The 25164-nt window shown below is 37.0% G+C and overlaps 1 protein-coding gene and 1 pseudogene across 3 annotated transcripts in view; one reads left to right on the forward strand and one right to left on the reverse strand.

The window, feature by feature from the left end:
• The window catches only part of GRM1 (glutamate metabotropic receptor 1), a gene marked incomplete at both ends in the record, with an annotated part of 294451 nt that overhangs the window by 96699 nt on the left and 172588 nt on the right, over positions 1-25164 (forward strand). The window lies entirely within an intron of this gene.
• LOC307105372 (isoamyl acetate-hydrolyzing esterase 1 homolog) overlaps positions 20570-25164 on the reverse strand; it is a 34139-nt pseudogene continuing 29544 nt past the window's right edge. The window contains exon 2 of the transcript in view: positions 20570-21244. The product of the transcript in view is annotated as an isoamyl acetate-hydrolyzing esterase 1 homolog (transcript). The remainder of the gene's footprint in view (positions 21245-25164) is intronic.

Genomic DNA, 25164 nt, shown 5'->3' on the forward strand with positions numbered 1-25164 from the left:
GTAACATTACACCATACCTAGAAGTAGCCTTCCCTTCAGATGCTTGATTCTCCACTTCTTGTGAAGATGGATTTTACTCTAACTGCTCCTCTGTCCCTCATTCCAGTGGACAGTTGGTGGGCGTGGTTACCTCATTTCAACAGACATGTCCAGAGCATTCTGATTTAACACCAAGTTGCAATTTCGAGCTACATTTGTAATGCTATCCAAATATATCTCCCTCCTATTCAAAGGGGGTTTTGTTTACCAAATGATAAACTCCTTTGAGGCCAGGAGTCATTGTTTAGTTTCTTTGACAATACAATGCATAATTCTGGCTGCTTCCAGATTCACAAGAGTGTATTGTGTAGATGGTGATGAACTTTTTTTCAAAGAGGTAAAGATAAGTAAATCATGGTGAAGATTACAAGAGACATTTAATTTAAAAAATTAGGTCTTTTTGAATGAAGATTCATATTTTCTTGTCTCCATGACGCTTCTTCCCTCTCACATTTCACATCCAACATAGAAGGAAATGTTGTTGATGTTACCATCAAAACATATCCAGACTTCAACAACTTATTGCTACTCTTGTTGCTATCATCCTGGTCCAAGCACTATCATCTCTCATGCAGGTTATTGAAATAATCTCCTAAGTGATCCTTGTTTCTCCCTACCATCTATTTTTAAGGCAAAGTGATCTTTTAAAAATTTAAGTCAGTTAATGTTAATCTTTACCTTACACACTCACTACCATAACATAGCTTCCCATTTTGATCATAACAAAGTCCCACATTCTGTCATTGGGACTGAGTTCTTTATAATAGAACTAGAGGCCTGGTGCACAAAATTCATGCACGGGGTGGGGGGGGTGTACCTCAGCCCAGCCTGCACCCTCTCCAATCAGATATCCCTCTCACAATCCAGGACTGCTGGCTCCCAGCCACTTTCCTGCCTGCCTGCCTGATTGCCCCTAACCATTTCTGCCTGCCAGCCTGATCACCCCCTAACCACTCCCCTGCCAGCCTGATTGATGCCTAACTGCTCCTCTGCCAGCCTGGTTGCCCCTAACTACCCTCCCCTGCCAGCCTGGTCTCCCCCCCCAACTGCCCTCCCCTGCAGGCCTGGTTGCCCCCAACTGCCCTCCCCTGCTGGCCTGGTCACCCCTAACTGTCCAGGCCTGGTTGCCCCCAACTTCCCTCCCCTGCAGGCCTGGTCGCCCCCAACTGCCCACCCTGCTGGCTCGGTCACCCCTAACTGTGCTCCCTTGCCAGCCTGATCGCCGCTAACTGCCCTCCCCTGCCAGCCTGGTCACCCCCAACTGCCCTCCCCTGCTGGCCTGATTGCCCACAACTGCCCTACCCTGCTGGCCATCTTGTGGTGGCCATCTTGTGTCCACATGGGGGCAGCCATCTTTGACCACATGGGGGTGGCCATCTTGTGTGTTGGAGTGATGGTCAATTTGCATATTACCTCTTTATTATATAGGATAATAAACTATAACTACAGAAATATATTTTTAAATAGGAATTTCTCAGAGATAACAAAAGCATTCTATATATAATGAATGTAGGATATTTGAAAAATGAAACAAAACTCAACAAAATATGGGCTAAGGGTACTTGCTCTTTCTTCAAAGTGATCTTGTGAAGTCACATTTTGTCTCTAAGTCTATTTATTTTTTTATATGTTTTTAGTGATTTTTAGAGAGAGAAGAAGGGAGAAGGATAGAGAGATAGAAATATCAATGAAAGAGAAACATCTATCAGCTGCCTCCTACATGCCCCCTACTGGGGATTGAGCCTGCAACCCAGGCATATGCCCTGATAGGGAATTGGACCAGCAACCTCTTGGTGCATGGGGCAATGCTCAACCAACTGAGCCACAAGGGCCAAGCAAGTGTTTTTATTTTTTACAAAAATTAATGCTATGGCTCCAGATTATCTTTAAGTACTTTTCCAGTACTAGAATTTATAATATAAAAAGACTATATGACCAAACTATAATCAATGGGAATGTAACTACAGATTGATTTTTTGGTAAAATTATTTTTGAATTTATATTTCTCACCAGTCACCTTGTTAAAATCAGAAAAATTCATTGAATACAGTGCTAGTGTGTTAATCTGAGGTCATGGAATGTAGCCAGCAGACTCACAGGAAAATCAAACCTTTGATTTTAGACAAATTGGCATGGTATTGTCATCAAGTAAGTTAAATAACTCCAGTCAAGTTAATAATCATGCAAAAGAACATTCCTTCTTGGCTCTATGAAATTGCCTCTTTTGTGATGCTTCTTAAAATTGTGCTCTCTCTCTCTCTCTATATATATATATATATACACATACACTGAGTGGCCAGATTATTATGATCTCTGAACACATAATAATCTGGCCACTCAGTGTATGTATGTTTTTTTTTTAGAGGCCCGGTGCATGAATTCGTGCATGGGTGGGGTCTGGACAGCCTGGCCAGGGGGAGGGGACATGGGCAGTTGGCTGGCCTGCCTGCTGGTCGAACTCCTGGTTGAGGGGACAATTTGCATATTAGCCTTTTATTATATAGGATATACACTGAGTGGCCAGATTATTATGCATTCAGAGATCATAATAATCTGGCCACTCAGTGTATATATATAAATATACATAATTTTAATAATTTTAATAATGATGGCAATGTTGACTATGATGATGATAGGACTTACCATATGTCAGGCACTGTTCTAAGCACTTTTTATATGTTAACTGTTTACTTACCAAAAGAATATAATGAGATAGTTACTAATATTTTTCTCACATTGATGCATAGAGATGTAAAGAACTTGCCACAAAGAACTGCAGCAGCAGAGCTGGAATTTGAATCTGGGCAATTTGACTTCAGAATCCATGCTCTTAATCACTAAATTATACTGTGTGCTAAGTTTATTGTTTAGTTTAAGAGATGTCATTACCCTTACTGTCCCTTCAGTTTTCCCGTTCTTCTGGAGATTTATTTTATTGTTATTGTCTTTGGGAAAATCAACTGAATTATCTCTGCGAGAAAACTATTTTATATTTCTAATTATTCTCTATTTCTTTGAATCCTTTTTAGTTCTCTACTAGTAATAAATGTTTTATATGATAACTCAGTAAAGGGCCATTCTTTTCAAGCTCTTTATTTTTAATTTTAACATGAGAATGATACTATTCTCTGTTTGCACACCAGTCTACATCTATGGAATTCTATTTATATAGAAGCCAATTTGTAATAAATGGGTAATATTTCTTTGAAGTCCTAAATTATAATTATTAAAATTCTAATAATTAACTGATAGACTTGTTCTAATTCCTATATCCTTCTTCTATTTGAAAAAAGTGAAAGTGAGCATAGTTTAGATGTATGAACACATAAAAAGTAGCATTTATTGAGGTTTTGGTATGAACAAGGATATTAATATATGATATATCCATTCTAACAATAACTTTGAAAGGTTGAAAGATAAAGAAGTAAAAAATTACTTCAAAGTCATAAATTTAGTAATGGAATAAGATTCAAATTTAGTACTATTCTATAACATCATATATATATATATATATATATATATATATATATATATATATATATATATATCAAGTTATGACCTCAATGATAGGTTCCAGGTTTCACATACTTGTTTGTTTTTCCATCATGCCTAGCACAGTGTTTTGATATGGTAACTATTCAGTAAATATGTCTGAAAGATTGAAGAGTCATAGAGAGAGCAGGCGGCTTCATATTCAAGTAGGTGGCTTTCATATTCAAGGATCAGTAAGTTTTACTTAGTGTGGTAAGGGTTGATGCTCTTCAATCAGCCTGTACCTGTAGAATTCATCTGTAAACATGAAATTAATGTTTGGCAACCTCTCAGATTGTTGTATTTGTCTAATCACAAAGTGCCTACTTGCCTCTTAAACCATAGCTGAGTATCAGTGGTCGGTCCTTTGTGGGGACCTCTGCTCCCCTAAACACACGGTTTACTCTGATGGTGAGTGAAAGCTTTCTGGCTTTAGTACTATGCCTAGTGTTGGCATTATCCTGGGCTTCTTCCCTGGTTTCCTCATCTTGGAAAGTCCTTATAGTAGGTTTACATTCTACCTTTTTAAGAGTATTTGATTAGATATACTAAGTATATAATATAGATATAAATATATAGATATACTAAGTCTATCAAATAGTTATACCATATTTAATTATATATTTCTTAGCCCCTTTTATTGAATTATTGCTACATCCTCTAATGTCTCCACTGTACAAAATAAACATCCCATAAAGATAATTAGGTTGATACCTTTCTATTTTATTTCCTCTCCCTACTATATCATGGCCAATTCAATTATAAGTACATGGTCCTTACATTTCAAATGCCTATCCCTTATCGGTGTGTGCTGCTTTATCTGTCATCTCTCCTAATTCTGTTATCTTCTCAGCCATTAGACACACTTTCCATTATCTGTCACTGCAGAGAAATAGCCCCCAGCATCTAAAACTTGATCCATTAAAATCCTAACACCATGATTTTTTAGTGGAAACAAACAGCAGTAAGCACATATTTAACAAATGGTTGGAATGGAGCAATTACTTTTATCTGGAAAAAAGGCTATAGTTTAATTTTAAACAAAGAAAACACTTGGTTTTTACAATGTAATTTTTTGGGGTCTTTTTCTTCCAGGACCTGAATACATAGTTGGAAAAGTGACCTCTTTATTCTTGAAACATAAGATGATATACCGTGGTGTTATATTTCACACACTTATTTTTTGAATGAAAACTAGTTATTTCAGATCCAATGTTTTCATTATAAAAAAATGGGTAAATATATCTAAAGTTTGCAGCTTTCAGGCAGAATTGCAAAGGTTATGTACTATTAAGTAAATGTGGAGTTTCAATGAAGTGTGACATCCCCCAAAGTGGATTATAATCAAGAGTCTGACAAAGCTGATGATTATTTTAGGACATGTGATGCTCACAACTTACAGATACATAACCTGGTTTTCTCTACATTCCCAAGGGCAAAAAGTGTTTACTCACCTGCTGACAGTCCATACTTTCCTTAAAACACTCCTGCTCCAAATGCGGGTTCATGAGAGTTTTATGGAAGCTTACACTCTTAGAAAAGGACTACAAGAAATGTGTCCTAGGGACGGAGAGGGATTTAGCTCAGGTACTCTGGAGAATAAACATTATTTGTAGGATATTAAAAGGTATTCTAAGCATAGATCTTAGCCATAGGAATGCTCAGGATTTCCATAATAATTATTTAAAAAATTAAGTATTTTTTGTATTATTTTTATTTTGAATTTATTGAGGTGAAATTGGTTAATAAAATCATATAGGTTTCAGGGGTATAATTCTATAATACAATATCTTTAACAGATGGTTTGCATTCAATTTAGTGATGATTAACCCTTCATACCAACCCATATTTCCATGTTTCAAATAACGGACATGTGAAAACTGAGGCTCTACTATCATGATCTCTACTTGCCTTTTGAGTGTTAGAGACACTTAAGAGAAGGACTTTGGGTGCCTTCTGCATTGGCTCAGTTTGGGTGAAAAAGGAGGTCATTGTGATTTAGCCCAATTTGTGTTTGAGACTGATCCAAGACAATAGGGAATTTATCTTAATACATTTTCATAGTTCCTATGACAGTCGATTCCCAACCAAGCTGCACACCAGAAGCTGCAGGGAGGGGCATTTAAATTGCAGATTTCTGAATCTCATTCCAGGCTTTCAATAGAATTTCTTGATGAGGGACTTTGAATCTTCTTCCTGGTCTTTTTCCTTTAAAGCATTAAAGATGAGTTAAGTTTCAGAACCATTACTCTGGGACGCCTACATCCTTGCTTTGCACTTGGATGGCATTCACTCTTAATGAATTGCTGACAGGACAGATTTGCAAGGGAAGATGAAATGAAAACTTGTCATCCCACCACTTTACCTCTGTTTTTTATTTATTTTATTTCTTGGAATTTATATACCTTCAAGATTTTTGTTTTAAAGTAAAAGTACATCTGAGATTAGTAAGTAACAATGGTAATAACGGCAGAAGTAACAGTAATAAACACTATTTGCAACTATGTTTTCTGTCTTCTCCTGATGCCCAGTCTGGACTATCGACCTGCCCTCTGAAAACATAGTCATGTCCCACTTTTCAGGCGAATCAAGGTGCAGTGTGGGAAGCATTAAACTTGTGACAGGTTTAGCTTCAGTCATCTCTGAGTCTAAGGTTGCCCAGGGCTGATCAACTCCTATGTCTTGCTATTGCCAGGATTGGGGGCTGAGTTGCTTCATAGCTGCTTACCTGCCTATATCATAAACCTAGGGAGGTTTTAAAAAAATGTCAGCTTCCTGGACCTCACCACCTTCAGTTTCTAGTTCAATTTTGGGATGGATCAAGGAGTTTGTATGTACTTTTAAATCAGCCTTATTGAAATCCACCAATTTTAAGTATGTAACTTGATGAGTTTTGGTAACTATATAGTGATGCAGAAAAATCATGTTATAGAACATTTCTATCATTGCAGAATGTTCCCTAGTGCCCTTGGCAATCACTCCTCTCCAACCCCTGGCCATAGGCAACCTGTGATTTGCTTTCTGTTATTATTACACTTTTGCCTTTTCTAGAATTTCATACATAGAGAATCACATAGAATGTAGTCTTTTATGTCTGAGGTTCTTTTTTTTCTTAATTGGAGAAATGCTTTCAAGACACATCTATGCTATTGTATGTATCAGTAGCTTCTTTATTGTTGAGTAGTATTCCATGGCATGGACATTCATGTATAAGTCTTTGCATGGACACATATTTAATTTCCTTTAAGAAATTTCTAGAGGTAAGATTAAGCACCACAGGGTAGTTGTATATTTAACATTATAAGTTAAACTTTATAAGAATCTGTTGGACTGTTTTCCAAAGTGACTATATAGTTTTGCAGTAGAACCAGCAGTGTATGCGAGTTTTAATTCCTCCACATCTTTACCAAGATAGTATTGTGAGTCTTTTTACTTTTAGCTATTATAGTGGGTGTTTGGAGGCATCACTTTGTGTTTTTAATTTGCCTTTTCCTAATGACTAATAATCTTGAATATGTTTATGTGCTTATTTGCCACTTTAATATATATATATATTTTTGGGTAAAATCCCTTGTACACATCTATGTCCATTTTGTTATTAGGTTGCTTGTCTTATTATGAAGTAGTAAAAGTTCTTTATAAATTCTGGGCCCAAATCATTTATAATATACAGGGGTGGGCAAAAGTAGCTTAATAATAATAATAATAAACAATGTCATAATAAATAATACAAGAATAAACTCTGTGTTTCATGTACTCACATCTGTAAACCTACTTTTGCCCCCTGTATATGTATCCATATATTTTCTCTCAATATGTGTCTCAAGATAAATTTTGTTCATAGTATTTTTAGAAGATGCAATGTTTTAAACTTCAAAAGTCCAGTTATCATTTTTTTTTATTTTACAGTTTATACTCCTTGTGTTCTATCAAAGATAGCTGTATCCACTCCAAGGGCATAAACATTTCTGCAGAAGTTTGACTAGGTGTACCCGTTTATAGTGCAGATTTTGTAATCAAAGAAAACACAATAATTTTCAAGAAAAACATCAAAAGTGTTTTATTCAAAGTAATGTCCATAGCTAGCTACACATTTCCCCCATCTTTCAGGTAATTTGTGGATGCCGTCCCAATAGAACTTTTCTTGTTTTGAGGCAAACCATTCAGAGAACCAATTTTCCACTTCTTCATATGTTTTGAAGTGCTGCTCAGAAAGCATGTGTGCCATCAATCGGAACAAGTGGTAATCTGAAGGAGGAAGGTCTGGTGAATACAGTGGGTGGGTTAATACTTCCCAGGCAAGACCTTTTAACGTGTCTTTAACTGGTTTTGAAGTGTGTGATGGTGCGTCATCATGAAGCAAAATTACTTTGCCATGTCTTCTGGAACATTCTGGTCATTTTATGATCAAAGCATGGTTCAAATTGATTATTTGTTGTTGGTAGTGAACAGTATTAATGGTTTCACCTGGTTTTAGAAGCTCATAATACACCACACCTTCCTGATCCCACCAAACACAGAGCATTGTCTTCTTTCCGAAGCGATTTGGCCTTGCAGTCAATGTTGATGGCTGACCTGGATCAACCCATGATTTTGTGCATTTGGGATTCTCAAAATAAATCCACTTTTCATTGCCAGTCACAATTCAATGCAAAAAGAGACTTTCTTTCATGCCGTTGAAGCAACATTTTACTGATGACTTTTTGGTTTTCCATTTGTCTTTCATTCAGTTGATGTGGCACCCATTTTCCTTCCTTTAAAATCTTTCCCATTGCTTATAAATGATCAGAAATTGTTTACTGAACAATGTTTAATCTTTCTGCAGGTTGTTTTTGAGTTTGACATTCATCTTCATCCAATAATGCTTGTAATTGTTGGTTTTCAAACTTTTTTTGTTGACCTGGATGTTCTTTGTCTTTCACATTGAAATCATCACTTTTAAAGTGTTTAAACCAGCATTAACAAGTATCTAGAGATGGAGACTGTTCCTCATAAGCTTCCCAAAATATATGATAACTTTCAACAGCACTTTTCTTCAAAATAAAGTAGTGAATTAAGACTTCCTGCAAATGCTCTGTTTTTATGGAACGAAATTTGACATTTTTAAGCATAACAATATCTATGATGTTAACACCTTCAGAAAATTTGACATATGAAGTTTTGAATCTTGCTGTCAATACAACAAAATAGCATACATACCAAATCGCATATATATAAACATATGTGTAACTCCATCTATTGAAAAAAATTCGCATTATTAACCAGTACACCTGGTATAATGTTTGCCTTTATTTTTTGATACATGATTAATTATATAGCTGGAGTTAATTTTCATATATGTTGTAAGATAAGGGTGAATGAATATAGCTTTCTTGTATTAACACACTCCAGTTATTCTAGAATTATTGAAAGGACTATCATTTTCCCTTTGAAATAACCTGTTATATATATATATATATATATATATATTAGAGGAGGCCTGGTGCATGAAATTCGTGCACTGGGGGGGCTCCCTCAGCCCACCCTGCCCCCTCTCACAGTCCGGGAGCCCTCAGGGGATGTTCTACTGATGGCTTAGGCCTGCTCCCTGTGGGCCTAAGCTGTCAGTAGGCCTCCCTCTGCAGGAGACAATCTGGCTGATCAGGGGAAGGTGCCACCCCCATCACCCCGCTGCTGCTGCCACTGCTGGCCGCCACAGCCACCAAGGTGTTTTCATCAACATGGACTCCAGTCCCTTCACCATGAAAAAATAACAACTTTTTTTTAGGCATTTTCAAGATGTCTCTTTCATTGGATACGACATTTCTTCCTTTCTTTTTTTTATCCTCACCTGAGGATATTTTTCCATTGATTTTTAGAGAGTGTGGAAGAGAGAGGGAAAGACAGAGAGAAATATCAATGTGAGAGGGACACTGCGATTGGTTGCCTCCTGCATGACCCCTGACCTGGGCCCCGGCCAGGGAGGAGCCTGCAACCTAGGTGCATGCCCTTGATCAGAATCAAACCCGGACCCTGCGGTCAGCAGGCTGAGGCTCTGTCCACTGAGCCAAATCGGCTAGGGCAGGATATGACATTTCTTAGCCCCTCCAGCAGTGGTCCTTCGTTTTTTCCTCCAGGAGTGAGGTGGAAAAACCCTAGATCACCTTCTTGGATTCTTAGTAGGCAAGTTACCAAGAACACTGTGAGTAGCGTACAGGGAGCTTAGCCAATGAGCGGTCAGAAAAGGTGTTTCCTCTGCAGCTCATGCACAGAGGCGGGACTGCTGGCAAGGGCCTGTCCTCAACTGTGAACGGGCCCTCTCCATCTCCCTCTCCCTCTCCCTCTCTTTCTCCCTCTCCCTCTCCATCTGGTCCACTCTCTCTAAAAAGCAGTGGAAAAATATCCTCTGGTGAGTATTAAAAAACAAAACAAAACACAGAATAACAGGCTTCCTCCTTGGAGATGCTGAATAGGTAGGCCTAAAAGAGAATTCTTGGCTCTGTGAAGATCCCTACATGAATTTTATTAACAATACTAGCATTCCCGTTGCAGGAAAAATCCTGCAATAGGGTTTCCTGCTGCACTCTACCCCGCCCTGCCTGCTCTCCTCCCTTGCCCCCGACCTGCGTTCTACACCAGCCCCCCTGCTTTTCTAACTTCTCCACCAGCCCGCTCTCCTTCCTTCTCCCCTGGCCCCGCCTCCGCTCCTCCCTTCTCCCCCGGCCCACCTTCTCTGCCAGCCTGCCTGCTTTTCCCTTCTCTCCCGGCCCCGCCTCTGCTCCTCCCTTCTCCCCCAGCCCCACCTCCGCTCCTCCCTTCTCTCCCGGCCCCGCCTCTGCTCCTCCCTTCTCCCCCCGGCTTGCTTGCTTCTCTGCAGCTTTGCTCCCTTCTGCAGCTCTTGGCTTCTTTCTACTCTGTCGTGATATGCAAATTAGCCACCATCTTTGTTGGGGTAATTTGCATATTCGTCCTGATTGGTTGGTGGGCGTGGCTTGACTGGTGGGCGTGGCTTGGGCATAGCGAAGGTGCGGTCAATTTGCATATTTGTCTATTATTAGATAGGATTTGGAAAATTAGCCTAAGCCACACCAATGATTCAAGTTTGTGCATTTCTGTGTTCCAGGGAAGAATCAAATGATCTTTTGTTTTATTGTGTCAAAACAAAATTTTGCGTGTGTTAAATACATAATTCTTATTCAAATACATAATAGCAGATGCAAAAGTTATGTTTAACTCAGTGAAGGGACTGGCAGGATGATAATGCTGTTCAAATGAGATTGCCAAAGATGAAGTAAAACTGCTAATTTAGATACAATCTGGCTAATGTCCGAAGGGACAATAAAACCATCACTTTTTGAATTGGTGTGTCTTCTAGACAGAAATTAGTTACATCTTTAAAAGCTTAAAAATTATTTTCATCTTCTCACTTTGCTGATCATTATATGTAACTTTCCAGGGCTGTAAAATGTCAAAATATATGGAACTTATTTAATTGTAAATAGTGTGTCAGAGTTATGTGTTTCATAGAAAAGGAAATGATCATTCTGTGGGCCTCTAATGCCCCAATTATACTGAAAGGACTTGCTGTCAAGGCTTTACTCCGGGCCTGCAATCGGCCCGGGATGCTGTGGGCAGGCCCGCCCTTACCTCTCAGGGCCCACTAGAGGCTGTGAGTGGGCTTGCCCTCTCCTTTCCCAGCCTGCGCTCGGCCGCGGAGGCTGCGGGCCAGCCCCCCTGTCCCTGTTTGTGTCCGCTCAGGGCCTCACCTGCACACGCAACCTCCTCCTTTTGTGACCCGTTATGGCGTCCTGGCCTAATTTGCATATTACCACTATATATATGTTACTTCCTATCCACTTGCTTAATTGATTACTTGTAGCATTCCATTTATTTATTTTTTATTTTACTCTGTGTTTTTCGGTGTCATATCTAAGAAACCGTGTAATCCAGTGTCATGAGCATTTACACTCATGTTTCTTTTCTAAGAGTTTCATAGTTTTATCTTTTACAGTTAGGTTGCTGACTCATTTTGACTTAATTTTGTATAAGGGATGAAGTAAGGGCTTAACTTTTTCCTTTTTCATGTAGAAATCCAATTATTCCAGCACTATTTATTGAAAGGACTATCTTTTTCATAAGTAACTGTTTTGGCATTGTTATAAGAGATCAATTGAACATAAATGTAAAGGTTTAATTTTGAACTCTCAATTTTGATCTGATCTAAATCTATAGCTTATGCTAGTACCACACTGTTGTGATTATGGCAGGTTTTTAGTAACTTTTGAAATAGGAAAGTTTGAATCATCCTGCCCTTCAATATTGTTCTCGTTATTTGGATCCCTTGAATTTCCATATGAATTTCAAGATTAGCTTGTAAATTTCTGCCCAAAAAAGACAGTTGGTGTTTTGATAGGCATTGCATTTAATCTCTAGATCCTTTTAGGGAGTATTGCTATTTAACAATATGAAATATTTCAGTCCATAAACATGGGATGTCTGTCCATTTAAATCTTCCTTAATATCTGTGAATAATGTTTTTGGTGTACATGCATTGCAATTGTTTTGTTAAGTTTATTTTTAATTATTTTATTTTTTGATGCTATTATAAATGGAAATTCTTAACTTTATTTCTCTAGTGTAATTGTCAACCTTTCACAGATTATAACTAATACCCTGGGTAAATCAATCATTGAGAGAGGTTATTTACTTTTACTCTCCTTCTCAATTCTTTCACCTCCTAAGGTCAAAACAAACCAAAGATTGGCCTCAAAAATTACTCATGTCCTCATTTAAGTGAATCAGTAACTAGGAAGTATGACCTAAAGGGCTTCTGGGTTTGACATTCATCTCTAACGAAGAGATAAACAGGTATATTTTCTCTTCCTTGCTTAGCAAATGAAGCACATCATATAGTAATTAAAATTCACTCTAGTCAATGCCTATGGGGATTGTAAACCTAACTAAAAACTCAAGGGAGCTGGAATTGCAAAATGGTCTCATTAACAAAGTACGGAAGAGTAGCTTGCATGCATGTTTTGCCAACATAAAGTAGAATATTAAAATTGTTAGAAACATTCTTTCTCTCTCTGCAGTAGGCCCATGCTTTCCCCTCTCTCCTTTGCTTCACTGCCTTTCTCTTCCTAAGCTCCAAGTGTCCTTCTTTTGCCTCTGTAACTCCTTTTCTGAGCCCATGCAGCCTAGCTGGCTCACCTTTTCTACCTCTGTGTCTTTCTAAAGAAACTTTATTTTATAATTTGAAAAAAAAATTAAAACAATTTACTGATTTTGGGAATTTCACTACATCTTATTGAGAAATTTTAGTATTGTTATGACATCACTTAATGAAGCTTGCTTATAGTTTTAAAAGGATAATCTTGAGTTCATTAAGTATGTTTCAGGTTAGAGATGCTTATAATTGTATCCCCAAGGCTTTGTGTCTTGAGTTTTCTGTGAAGAGGGAAAGGTGTTTGCTGAGCCAGATGTTCTGCAAAGAAAGACTTGTAAAATGCAAATAGTTTTCATCTATCTGAGATCTTGTTACCTCAAGGCTGAACTTGGGGAGAATCTGCTTTTGAACTCACTCAATTTGCTGTTGCCAGATCAGGTTCTTGCTGGTGATAACTTATTGCCACATGGGCCTTCCATATGGATAGCTCACATGACATCTGACTTCTCTTGAGCAATATAGCAAGAGGAAAAGAGGGAGACGAGAGAGAGAGAGAGAGAGAGAGAGAGAGAGAGAGAGAGAGAGGGAGGGAGAGAGATGTAAGGTAGGGGAGGGAGGGAGGGAGGGAGAGAGAGGTCATGGTTTATTTATAATATAATCATAGAAGTGATGTCTCATTGCTTTTGTCATTAGAAGCATATCACTAGGTCCATTGGCATGAGGGGAGGGGAATGCACAAGAGATTGAATACCAGAATGCGAATGATCTTAGGGGCTGTCTATTACAGAGGTAGAAACAGAACTACAGTACTTGCATTTGTAATTTACTTTTTAAAAAATAAGAATTTGGCTTGTATTCATTTTATGGTCTTGTTTTTAAAGCTATTGAGGAATCATGGTGAAGCTTTTGCAATGGCACCATTAAAAGACATAAGTACCCTCTGCTAGCATCATCACTTTCGTTTTCTGAGATTTGTAGCAGATACTTATTATAACCTCTACTTTTCTCTGAATGTCATCCATTCAAAAAGCTTTAGGAAAGTCTGTCTCTATTTGTGTGAATATACCTATCCTAGAGGCCTGGTGCATGAAATTCATGCACAGGTAGGGTCTCTAGGCCTGGCCAGCGATCAGGGCTGATCAGGGCCTTCCAGCTGCCAGCCGGAACCTTCTTTCCCTGGCTGCTGGCTGCTGGCCGGGGCCTTCCTTCATTCCACAACACCCCCTGGTGGTCAGTGCACATCATAATGAGCAATCAAACTCCCTGTCTCCTGGTTGAACTACCGAGGTGACACTTTGCATGTTAGCCTTTTATATATATAGATAGGTGATGTTTCTTGGTTGGATTTATTATATTACCCAAGAACCTTGAGGAGCAGTATATTAAAAACAGAAGCATTTTACTTTATAGAAGTTGGTTTACTTTATAGAAGTTGGTTTTTCTTCAAAATGGTAAATAGTAAAAGTAAAACAATACAATACACATAAAAATAAATGCAGAATTTATCTCATAAATCCAAAATACCCTCTTCTGGCTCATTGAAATTTAAAAAAATATCACAAACTGGAGTTTTCAAATCTTTATTTTATTATAACCTTTATTTCATATTACAAGGAAACTAACAAATGAATGGTTTATCCTCCTAGTGGGATAAGAAATGCCTAATGTCTCCCCTAAAGATAATGAGTTATATTGGGATTTGAAAATATACTGCTACATTTAACAGAACATACTGGAACACTTGGTTTATGCACACACATCTATAATAATAAAAGCATAATATGCTAATTAGACTGGACAGCCGAATGGCCTTTTGGACATCCTTCTGGATGTCCTTCCGGACAACCTTCCAGACGACCTTCCGGACAAAGCTGGGGCTGCGAGGGCTGAGGCAAGTAGCCATGGCTGTGAGGGCTGAACCCCTTGCACCAATTTTATGCATCGGGCCTCTAGTATGTTATAATAGCTTTGTGGCTTTGAAAAAACCTCTAACCCTCCTTCCGCATTTATGAAAGGAAGACAAATAATGTTACCAAATATCATACCCATCTTTTAAGTATTCTGTTGATTAAATGATAAAATAGAAGCATGATAAGTCTAGGGCCTCTATTTAGCTCATTGCTGAATCCCTAGTACCCCTATAACAGTGTCTGGAACTTAGTAGGTATTCAGTACATATTTGACATTAAATAAATCTGGCCAGTTTAGTACCTGACAGACAGAAACATTCAATAAATGTTGGCAATTGTGAGGATCTATTCAACAATATAATTGATTTTTCTTAAGTCAATGAGGATCTTTTAACCAGAAATAGTCAATCAGAAATTTTAGAACCACCTAACAGGAGCAGGAAGAGATTTCTGTATTAGGAGATTTATTGGTCTGCACGGTTTTAAGTCATGCTATGTTGTTATTGCTTTTTTTAGAATTGATGGATCAATAGTCTTACCTCCATTTTGAAGATTAAAGAAAATAGATGTAGTTTTAATGCCTACCCATGGGGCTTATCTTGTCAATGGGGGTGAAGAAGTCAATATTAAAGATTTAGAGATCCTGACTTACTTAATTTTTGGTTTAGATCACTTGCTTCTATCTCCTCTAGAATCAATAGCTCAAAAATATTTGAAAGAAAAAAAAATCTACAAGTTTTCCTTTAAGATAAATTAAATATAGTTCTTTCATGTTTTCTAAGCAATAAGGAAATTGTATATATTATATACCAAAATAATTAATTGATTTAGTAAATTTTTAGAAGACATAATTATATCTTTTAACTAATTTTTCTAAATTGACTATTAAATTAGATCAAATAACTGCTCCAATAGAATAGTTTTTGATTAGCAGCCATAAGAGTTGGAAATACTTGAATTCTGACTCCAGCTTCCCCACTCATGCTAAAAGACCTTGAGGAAGTTCTGCAACCATTCTATAAAGAAGCACAATACTAGTACCCACCATCAGGGCTGCTGCAGCCTTGAATGGAGGTAATGGAATTTAAATACTGAACAGAATTCTCCTGCCTGCCATTAAGCCAATACATGTTAGCAAAAATTTTAGTCACATTACTAATGGACTCTGAGCTTTCTTTTATTCCTGAAGCATTATGTATTTGCTCAAGTCTGTAAATTTCCAAATGCAGCACAAAGACAGGAAGCAACCAAATAAGGGAGCCCTCTGTGTCTGACCTTTAGACCATTGTTCCAACATATGATTTCCTAGTCCCAACCCAGTGGAGTAACAAGAACTGACATGTACTAGTATTCCCACTGTGCCTTTCTCTGACAACTCATAGCAGCTAGAATAGAACAAGGTAAAATAGGCTGAGTTACTTTTTAATCTTAAAAATTTTAGATTCTCTTTCTGCTTGATATGTTCTGAAAGTAGTTTGCACAAATTAAATTTCATTTTCTTCCTCTAGGATACTATTAAAATGTGTTCTTAAATTTTGTTCTCTTTTATTTTCTATAAAGCTCAATGTCTATATTTTTTATATGTGTAATGTTCCTTAATTTCTATTTCAGAAATTTTATAGCATATTAAAAATTGATATTGACATATTTGCAACTAATCTAAGCCAGATAACTTATGAGTGACATTTTTTAAACATTAATCTCATCATTTTATCAGTTATCATTACTTATATTGGATCTTTGCCTTTACTGGATTTTTTTTTTTACTTACTCATTAAATGTTTAATATATATATATATATATATATATATATATATATATATATATATTGCAATTTCAGCTTGGCCATTTCTAATTTTTGCCTTGTAAATACATTTTAAAGCAAAGTTATAGCCAAGAAAAATTACTATGAAAGACCACTTCCTCATAGTTATATATAAGTATTGTTCTTTATAGGTCAAAGATGATAATTTATTTCATAGCAGGCTTACAGAATTCTTCTCTTTTGGGTATTATTTTGATAAACTTTACTTTTTAGAATGATTTTTAGAACAGATTTACAGAAAATTTGTTAATAGTACAGATAGTTCCCACTACCCAGCATTTAGTATCTCACATTTTGTTATGATTAGTGAATCAATATTGATACATTACTATTAACCAAAGTCCATATTTTATTCGTATTTTTAAAGTTTTTAGCGAATATCCATTTTCTGTTCTAGGATACACATTACATTTAGCTGTCCTGTCTCCTTAGGCTCCTCTAGGCTGTGACAGTTTCTCAGACCTTCTTTATATGTGATGACCTTGACAGCTTTGAGGAGTAACAGTCAGGTAGTTTGTAGAATGTTATTCAACTAGGATTTGTCTGATGTTTTTTTCTCATGATTTGACTGGAGTTACATGTTTTTGGGAGTAAGACCACAGAGGTAAAGTACCATTCTCTTTGTATCATACCAAGGTTTAGTAAATTCTATCAACATGCTAATCCTTGTTGATATTGAATCTAATGATCTACTTTGTGTATATTAAAAAAATAATCTGCTCTTTTTTTATTTCTTTTTTTTTATTGTTTAAAGTGCTCCATATGTCTCCTTTTTCCCCTCATCGACCCCTCCCCAGCCAATTCCACCCCCCCCCCCAGGACAAGCCGCTACTGCCCCAGCGTCCATGCCCATTGGTTATGCTAATATACATGCATACACGTCCTTTGATTGATCTTTTACATCTCTTTCTACCCCCGCTGACCCTTGCCTTCCCTCTGAGGTTTGACAGTCTGTTTGGTGCTTCTCTGTCTCTGGATCCATTTTTGTTCATCAGTCTATGTTGTTCATCATATTCCACAAATGAGTGAGATCATGTGATATTTATCTTTCTCTGACTGGCTTATTTTGCTTAGCATAATGCTCTCCAGTTCCATCCATGCTGTTGCAAATGGTAAAAGGTCCTTCTTTTTTATAGCAGCATAGTATTCCACTGTGTAGATGTACCACTGTTTTTTAATCCACTCATCTGCTGATGGGCACTTAGGCTGTTACCAAATCTTAGCTATGGTGAATTGTGCTGCTATGAACATAGGGGTGCATTTGTCCTTTCTGATTGGTGTTTCTGATTTCTTGGGATAAATTCCTAGAAGTGGGATTACTGGTTCAAATGGGAGTTCCATTTTTAACTTTTTGAGGAAACTCTATACTGTTCTCCACAGTGGCTGCACCAGCCTGCATTCCCACCAGCAGTGCACGAGGGTTCCTTTTTCTTTACATCCTTGCCACCGCTTGTAGTTTGTTGATTTGTTGATGATAGCCATTCTGACAGGTGTGAGATGGTACCGGATTGTCGTTTTGATTTGCATCTCTCGGATGATTAGTGAGTTTGAGCATCTTTTCATGTGTCTCTTGGCCTTCTGTATGTTATCTTTTGAGAAGAGTATATTTATGTCCTTTGCCCATTTTTTGATTGGATTGTTTATCTTCCTTTTGTTAAGTTGTATGAGTTCCCTGTAAATTTTGGAGATTAAAACCTTATCGGAGATAACATTGGCAAATATGTTCTTCCATGCAGTGGGCTTTCTTGTTGTTCTGTTGATGGTCTCTTTTGCTGTCCAGAAGATAATCTGCTCTTTTAAAGGTCATGCTTTTTTGGATACCAAATGTCTATACAGATGTTGTGTTAATGCATTCATATTTTGGACTATCTGCTCCAGACCAACCTTCCCCTGCTTCATTCCAAGCATCATCTACTGGCACTGATCAAGGTGAAGCTGAGTGAGAGGTATCCCTGTGATTTTAATTCAAAGCCTTCAGTCCACCCAAGGAAGGATTCTAGTCTGGGCTAGAGGTACAGGAATGAAAGTGGGGGGTTGAGTATAATGCATTGGAAGAGGATTTTATAAGAAATAGACACTGGTCCAAACCTAGACAGGGGGCTCTTAGTAATCTATTTTCAGATAGTAAGTAAAGTACCAGACTACAAACTACTGGAGAATTACAGTTATACAAATTGGGAAAATAGAGTGTGTTGAAGAAAATAAAATCAGCACTCTCATTTGCACATTTGTTCTTAGAGCTAACCCTGGGACCACAATCTAGACCTAAGGCAGCAAGACTAATGTCAGACCCCACTGTCAGAAATGCACTGGTTATTCAGGGCAGAACAAGGCTGGGCTGGGCTGGGCTTGCAGAGAGATGACCTTGGTGCTACCAGCTAAACATTTGGAGAAGGAATGGGCTGGTTTCAGTATAGTGTCAATAGATTGAACACTCTGCTTATTCATTTACATGAGAGGAAATTGAAGGACAAGGTACCCATTGTTTAATTTGTACAAGTGGGTAGCATGCCCAGAATTAGAACTCACGTCCTCAGTTTTCCTAGTCTCTATTCCTTTTATCTTTCTAGAGTTTTTATAAATCTTTATAAAAGTTTATTTACATTTTGTATTATTTGTTTAAGTCATATCTATTTTTTCCAGATATTCTATTTTAATTGGTTTTTTTTTTTTTTTTTTTTTTTTTTTTTTTTTTTTACATTATAGGACCAACTTCTATAAGGGCTTTATTAGATTTTGTTATTGCTTATATTAGGCATCAGATTTTCTATTTACACATTAGTTTATTTTCATTGATGATGAAAGGGCAAAACTAAGCTTTTGTCTATTTTCATTGATTATGCAAAAGAGAAAAATAGTCCTCACTGATTTTCAGATCATCATATATATATATGCTTTCACACACAAAACAAATTATATATTAGAACCCTTGGGGAGATAAATATGAAATACAAATTGTATGGGGTGATATCAACTGATGAGTTTCTTTCTACTTCTTCTATTTTAAGAAAGAACTGACTGGTTTTTGTCCTGTGGGTTTTGCAACTTTAATAATTTCAATTTTTTCTCTTTTTTAAATAAAAAATGGACTGTAGCATCCCAATGTCATGAATTTAAAGTTTATTAAAATTGGTTTTCTTCATAGGACCTTTACAAGCTTTTTATAGTTTATTCTTTCTAGCCCACAGCCTGGTTGTTCTTTTAATAAACTGAACTTTAGCTATAGAATGATAAATAAAAGAGTACTATCCTAATATGTGACTTGAAGCAAAATTGACTTTTGAGTAAGAACTCACTTTCAATAATTTAAAAAGTAGAACTTCTGATTAGCTCTAGTTATAATGGCTAAAGAGACATAATCCTGGTTTAACTAGAAATAACCTCAACATGATGACACACTTAAAACTCATAGGTTATGAAATATAAAATTATAATAAAACATCTGCTGGGGAGCATTTAGACCAAGAAAAGAACGACACCATTTTCACTTCCCATCAACTGAGGATAATTTTTTAAAATTAATTTCACTGGGGTGACATTGGTCAATATGTTCATATAGGTTTTAGGTATGGTTTTCCATGTTACAAGGTCTGTATATTGCACCATGTGTCTACTACCCAAAGTCAAGTCTTTTCCTGTCACCATATATTAGGACCTCCTTCTCCCCTCACCCTGTTCCCTTTGACAACCACAACACTGCTGTTTGTGTTCATTGGTTTCAGTTTTATATCCCACATATGAGTGAAATCATATGGTTCTTAGCCTTTTCTGACTGACTTATTTCACTTAGCATAATATTCTCAAGGTCAATCAATGTTGTTCCAAATGGCAAGAAAGGATGAGGATAATTTGTTTTGTTTTTCCCTTTCTCCATTTATAATCCACAAGCTGCTCCAGATGTACTTTGTAGCTGTGACACTGGTGACACCTGCATCCATCAATCATACTTAATATCAAAACAACATACCTAGGTACCAAGCCTCCCTGAAAAATTATAATGCTTTCATTAATCTTGGTAGCAAATGTCAGTGTTTATTGTTCCAGGGTCGTGAGCAAAGGTTTAAGCTTGATAAAGACATATTCTTTGATCAGTTATCTTGGGGTTTTGATGCATGAGTGTTATCTTGTTCCGTAAATTAACAGCCTTCCTTTTCTGTGCCTAATGGTCTCTATCTCTGAGAAGACAGCTCTGGCTTTGCTTCTGCTATGCCAGAAAGGGAGCAGCAGTGGCAGGAAGGAGGCTTTCTTCTCTACCAATGGCCAGAGACCTGAGAACAAAAACTCATTTCCCTTTGGTGATAAATGTAGTCTATCTGACAAGATGAAAAGTCCTGATCACCCTCCTACATCAGGGCCTAGAGGTCAAGCATGTCAGTCCCACAGTCTGGGGCTACCTATAATCAGGTGCTAGTGTATTCACCAACAACCAAGTTCAGGTGATTTAACTTGCAACCTTGCACGAGGCACTCCTTTTCCTAAGCTGCCTCACAGAGAGGGGGCAGCATGATGAGAAGGATCCTGCTCTCAGAGGTATGGGGGTTTCAGGTACTGCACCATGCTCTTTAAATTTGCCACGTACTCATCCAGTGGGGTGTGCTGCTTGGGATTCTCATCTTTTAGTGTACTGTCATTGGCACCAAAGAAAAATTTAACTGCTACTGGGTTATCCAAAATGTTCCCTTTCCTGATTAATCTTGGAAGGATAATTTTGGCCCATCTACTATGATAGTCTGAATATCCACGATTCAGAACATCACATTTTCAGACCAGCTTGTCAGCCAGTGATGCTCCCCTCTACCCTGCTGGAAAGACAATTTCCACATGGCTTGGATGTGGGGTGTCTGGAAGGAGACAGGCTGGGGCTGGAGAGGCAGGCAGGGTGATCAACTGAGGATAATTTGCACTAACACACCTCAGATACACAAATAGATGTGTAGTGCATGTGGATAACAAAAGCATTTCAAGAGATTGCAGTGAATACAAAATGATCTTAGAAGGAGGCTAGGGAACTTGGAATGTTCACACCTAACTTGCCACCTCTTAAAAACAAAACAAAAATCCACAAACTCTCCAAAGAGTAATGGTGAGAAATGAAGTGTTGTAGGCACTGAATAATGAAGTCTTCATGATAGTTAAACAAAATATGTTTTATGTCCTCACCGTAAGTTATGAACATGGTCAAGATCAAGAAGAAAACTCCAAATAACTTAGTTTTCAAATGATAAAAGGGGAGATGTATATCCTTAACTTGTCACTGAGTTGAATATAAGTGCACTCTGTCATGATTACCATTGTATTCCCAGTATATCTACAGTACTTATTATAACTATTTAATATATTTTTGTTGACTGACTTCTGGGGGGGGGGGGGAAATATTGGTACAAATTGAAATAACAGCAGAATATTAGAAATTCGTAGGTTGACTCAAAATATTATTTTAGCTCAAGCAGTTAATTTCTCCCTTCTCCCAAACCATGAGTAAGTTGAGTAGTTTTGTCTCCTTGTCCCTTCTTTTCAAATGTACTATGGACCAAATGTCTGATTCTAGTGAAAAGAGGAGGCCAATAAATATTGGGTCAAGATGATTGACAATAATTATCAATTTGTAGTCATTTTTGAGAAATTTTTAAATAAAAGTGGGAGGAAAAATATAGTTAGTAAGAGTAAATAAAAGATTATTTTTGGAACAGAGTAATATAATTTATAGGGAAATAAAATAAGCAAAGAGATAATTAAAAAGGAAAGTGATTGAGAAAGTGTAGATGTTTTAGTCATAAAAAGTTGTGAAGAGCTTTATCAAGAATTTCCATACCTTAGCTAAAAAGTTCTCATTTCATTGAAAGTAAGCTGATTGTACATATGCAAAATTACTAGTCTACTTTGTTACTGTTAACTTTAACCTTTTCACTCTCATCTCATTTTCACAGGAGATACTTTAAAATTCTTTTGTGGTGAACCATATAAGTTTTACCACATAGGGTTTGAAAACAGATTTATTTTAGTAATAATCAGAAAAGACCAGAAGGTTGATTGCTAGAGTGATTTTGTCCTCTAAGAAATTGTTTCTCTCTGAAATATGTATGTCTCCTAGCGTTCTCTTTAGTAGAATTGCCAAACAACAGGTGGATGAAACTTTTCCTCTTTTGAATTTGTCTTGATTGCAAGAAATTACCTAATTTCATTCCTCAGTTCTCCCTAAGTCAGTTACAGCTGTACATGCAACATTATCTGAATTTAAAATATAGTTTAAAAAATCATTCATTTGAATATCCTATCGGAAGAACAGGCAAAATTCTGATGGTAATGATTACTTGCCCGTTTTTCTTGCTCTTTAAAGAAAATACTTGGCAAAACTACATAAATATGCTTTAAACTTTTGACTATTAGCTCATCCATGTAGGATCCATTCTCAGAAAAACTTTTTCTTAGCTTTGCTAATTGGAGTACACATTTTTAGCATCACAGATTTGCATATAAGTTTGTTTTTTTCCTGAACCAAAATGAATCATGGTAGTTGAAAATATAAAATGAGTTATAGATGCTGGGGTTAAATCAATAAAATATTTCACTCTAACACTGTCTTTGAAGCAAGTCACTAAGCAGGGACAAAGTATCTTAGGCATACCGGTTATCAATATTTCCTCATAAAAATTGGTAATAAAAAATACTGGTTTTGCCTTATTCAGAGTATCAGTTTGGTTACTACAATAAAATGAAACTAACAATCTGGAGGTAGGCACTGCAAAGCTACAAGGGCAGCTCTACTCTATGAGGTCTTCTAGAAATTCACGTTCCTTCTCGTTGCTGTTCAGTCATTCTCCCAGATATTGTGCTCATCTGCAAAGTTCAAGAGGGATCACTATCCCATCTATGTCCAGTTTGGGAAAGAAAAAAGAAGACAAGTAAAGAACTTTTCCCTTTAAGAGCAGTCCATGGAAGCTCTACACATCCATCACTATCCTCATATCTCATTGACAAGAACTTTGTCACAGTGCCATAGTTAGCTCCATGAGAGATTGAGAAGTTTGTTCTTTCTTTTGGTTGGGCTTGAGTCCACCTAGGAACTCATTAATCAAGAAGGAGAAAATGGCCTGGATGACATGGCTCAGTGGTTGAGCGTCAATCTATGGACCAGGATGCCTGGGTTATGGGCTTGATGCCCAGTGCAGGAGCAAGCTGATCAGTGATTCTCTATCATCATTGATGTTTCTCTGTCTCTATCCCTCTCTGAAGTCAATAAAAATATATATTAAAGGAAAGAAAAGAATGGATTTTAGGAGGCGACTATCACTTTCTTTCCTACTTACCAGTTCTTAGAGGCTATGAATATTAGCTGATAAAACAGTAAAAATAGTAGTTACTGGTCTTGAAATCAGCTACCAGGACCTGGATGGGAATATAGCTAAAGGATTGTAAATACATCCTCGAATTTTAGATTCTATATATAAAAAGAGGGCTAGAATTAGATGATCTCTGTGTTATTTTTCTATACCTTGTATTACGGTCTTAAAATTATTCTTTGTATCTTCCTTAAGTAATTCTGTGATCCTCATCTAGAATTTTTGTACCTAGGGTGATTGTGTGATGTTATCATGTTTAATCTGGATACTTTTCTTTCCTTAGTCAATTTCTTTCCTTAGTCTGACTCCTGTGGTTGGCACTTCCAATTATTATTTTCACTTATGTCTCTTGCTTATGGCATAAATATTTACATGTTGGTAATTTCTTTGTGTGGTTACTGTAAAACAGGGAACACATTTGAAAAGGGAAAGATATACCTCAGAAGTATGGCAATAATCAGGCCATCTAGTCTGTAAATCACAGCTGGAGTGGGTGTTTAAATAGGTCTTCTCCCCACTGAGAACCCTGAAGCACTGTAAAATGTAGGACCTGGAACATGGCTGGATTTAACCAGGAATTCAATATTAAAATGGGTCACCTCAGACATTAACACTTGTCAGATGATAAAGTTTAATAGGATTATCATAAATCTTGGGTTCAGCCTATTCACTTAGCTTCTACCTATCTTGTTTTAAATTAGTTTGAAAACAACAGAGAGGCATACAATTACAGTCACACAATTGATCTTTGAATCAGAGGAAATGTGATTCAACCTCCATTACAAAGCAGAACTAACTCTCTTCAACTTCTCAAACATTCTCACTCTCTTTCGGTTTGATTGGAAACTCACTGCCTTCTGAGACAGCTTATTGTTCTATTGTTTTCAATATTGAGAAATCCTCTCATTTTGTGCAGGATTCTCTTTTCCATTTTTCAATGATATACATTTGAATTATCTGGGGGGCCTCTTTAAATGCTGATATCCACTCAATTGCATTCTTCTTGATTTGGAGTTTTATTATTTAAACCCCAAATGCCTGCATGAATTCAGTTCCATTAACCAAATCTTTATTAAATGCCTGTGGTAAGCAAATCATTGATTTCTTATACCTATGTATTTCTATTAGTCAGATGGGCTATGTTATGCTGTAGTAACACACAACTCTACTGTCACAGTGGCTTAAAACAACAAAGATGTAGGGCTCTCATTACCTATCATCTCAGGTTTGTGGAGTTCTGCTTCATGTTGTTTTCATTCAGGGATGTGGAGCCTGATGCAGTTTTCATGATCTGTAAGGTTGCTGCTTAGCATGGAAACAGGGAGGAATATATTGGAGTACTTCCATTGAGAAACTTTCACCCTGAAGAGACCC

This window comes from Cnephaeus nilssonii (assembly GCF_951640355.1).
Source record: "Cnephaeus nilssonii genome assembly, chromosome: 9".
Taxonomy (NCBI): domain Eukaryota; kingdom Metazoa; phylum Chordata; class Mammalia; order Chiroptera; family Vespertilionidae; genus Cnephaeus; species Cnephaeus nilssonii.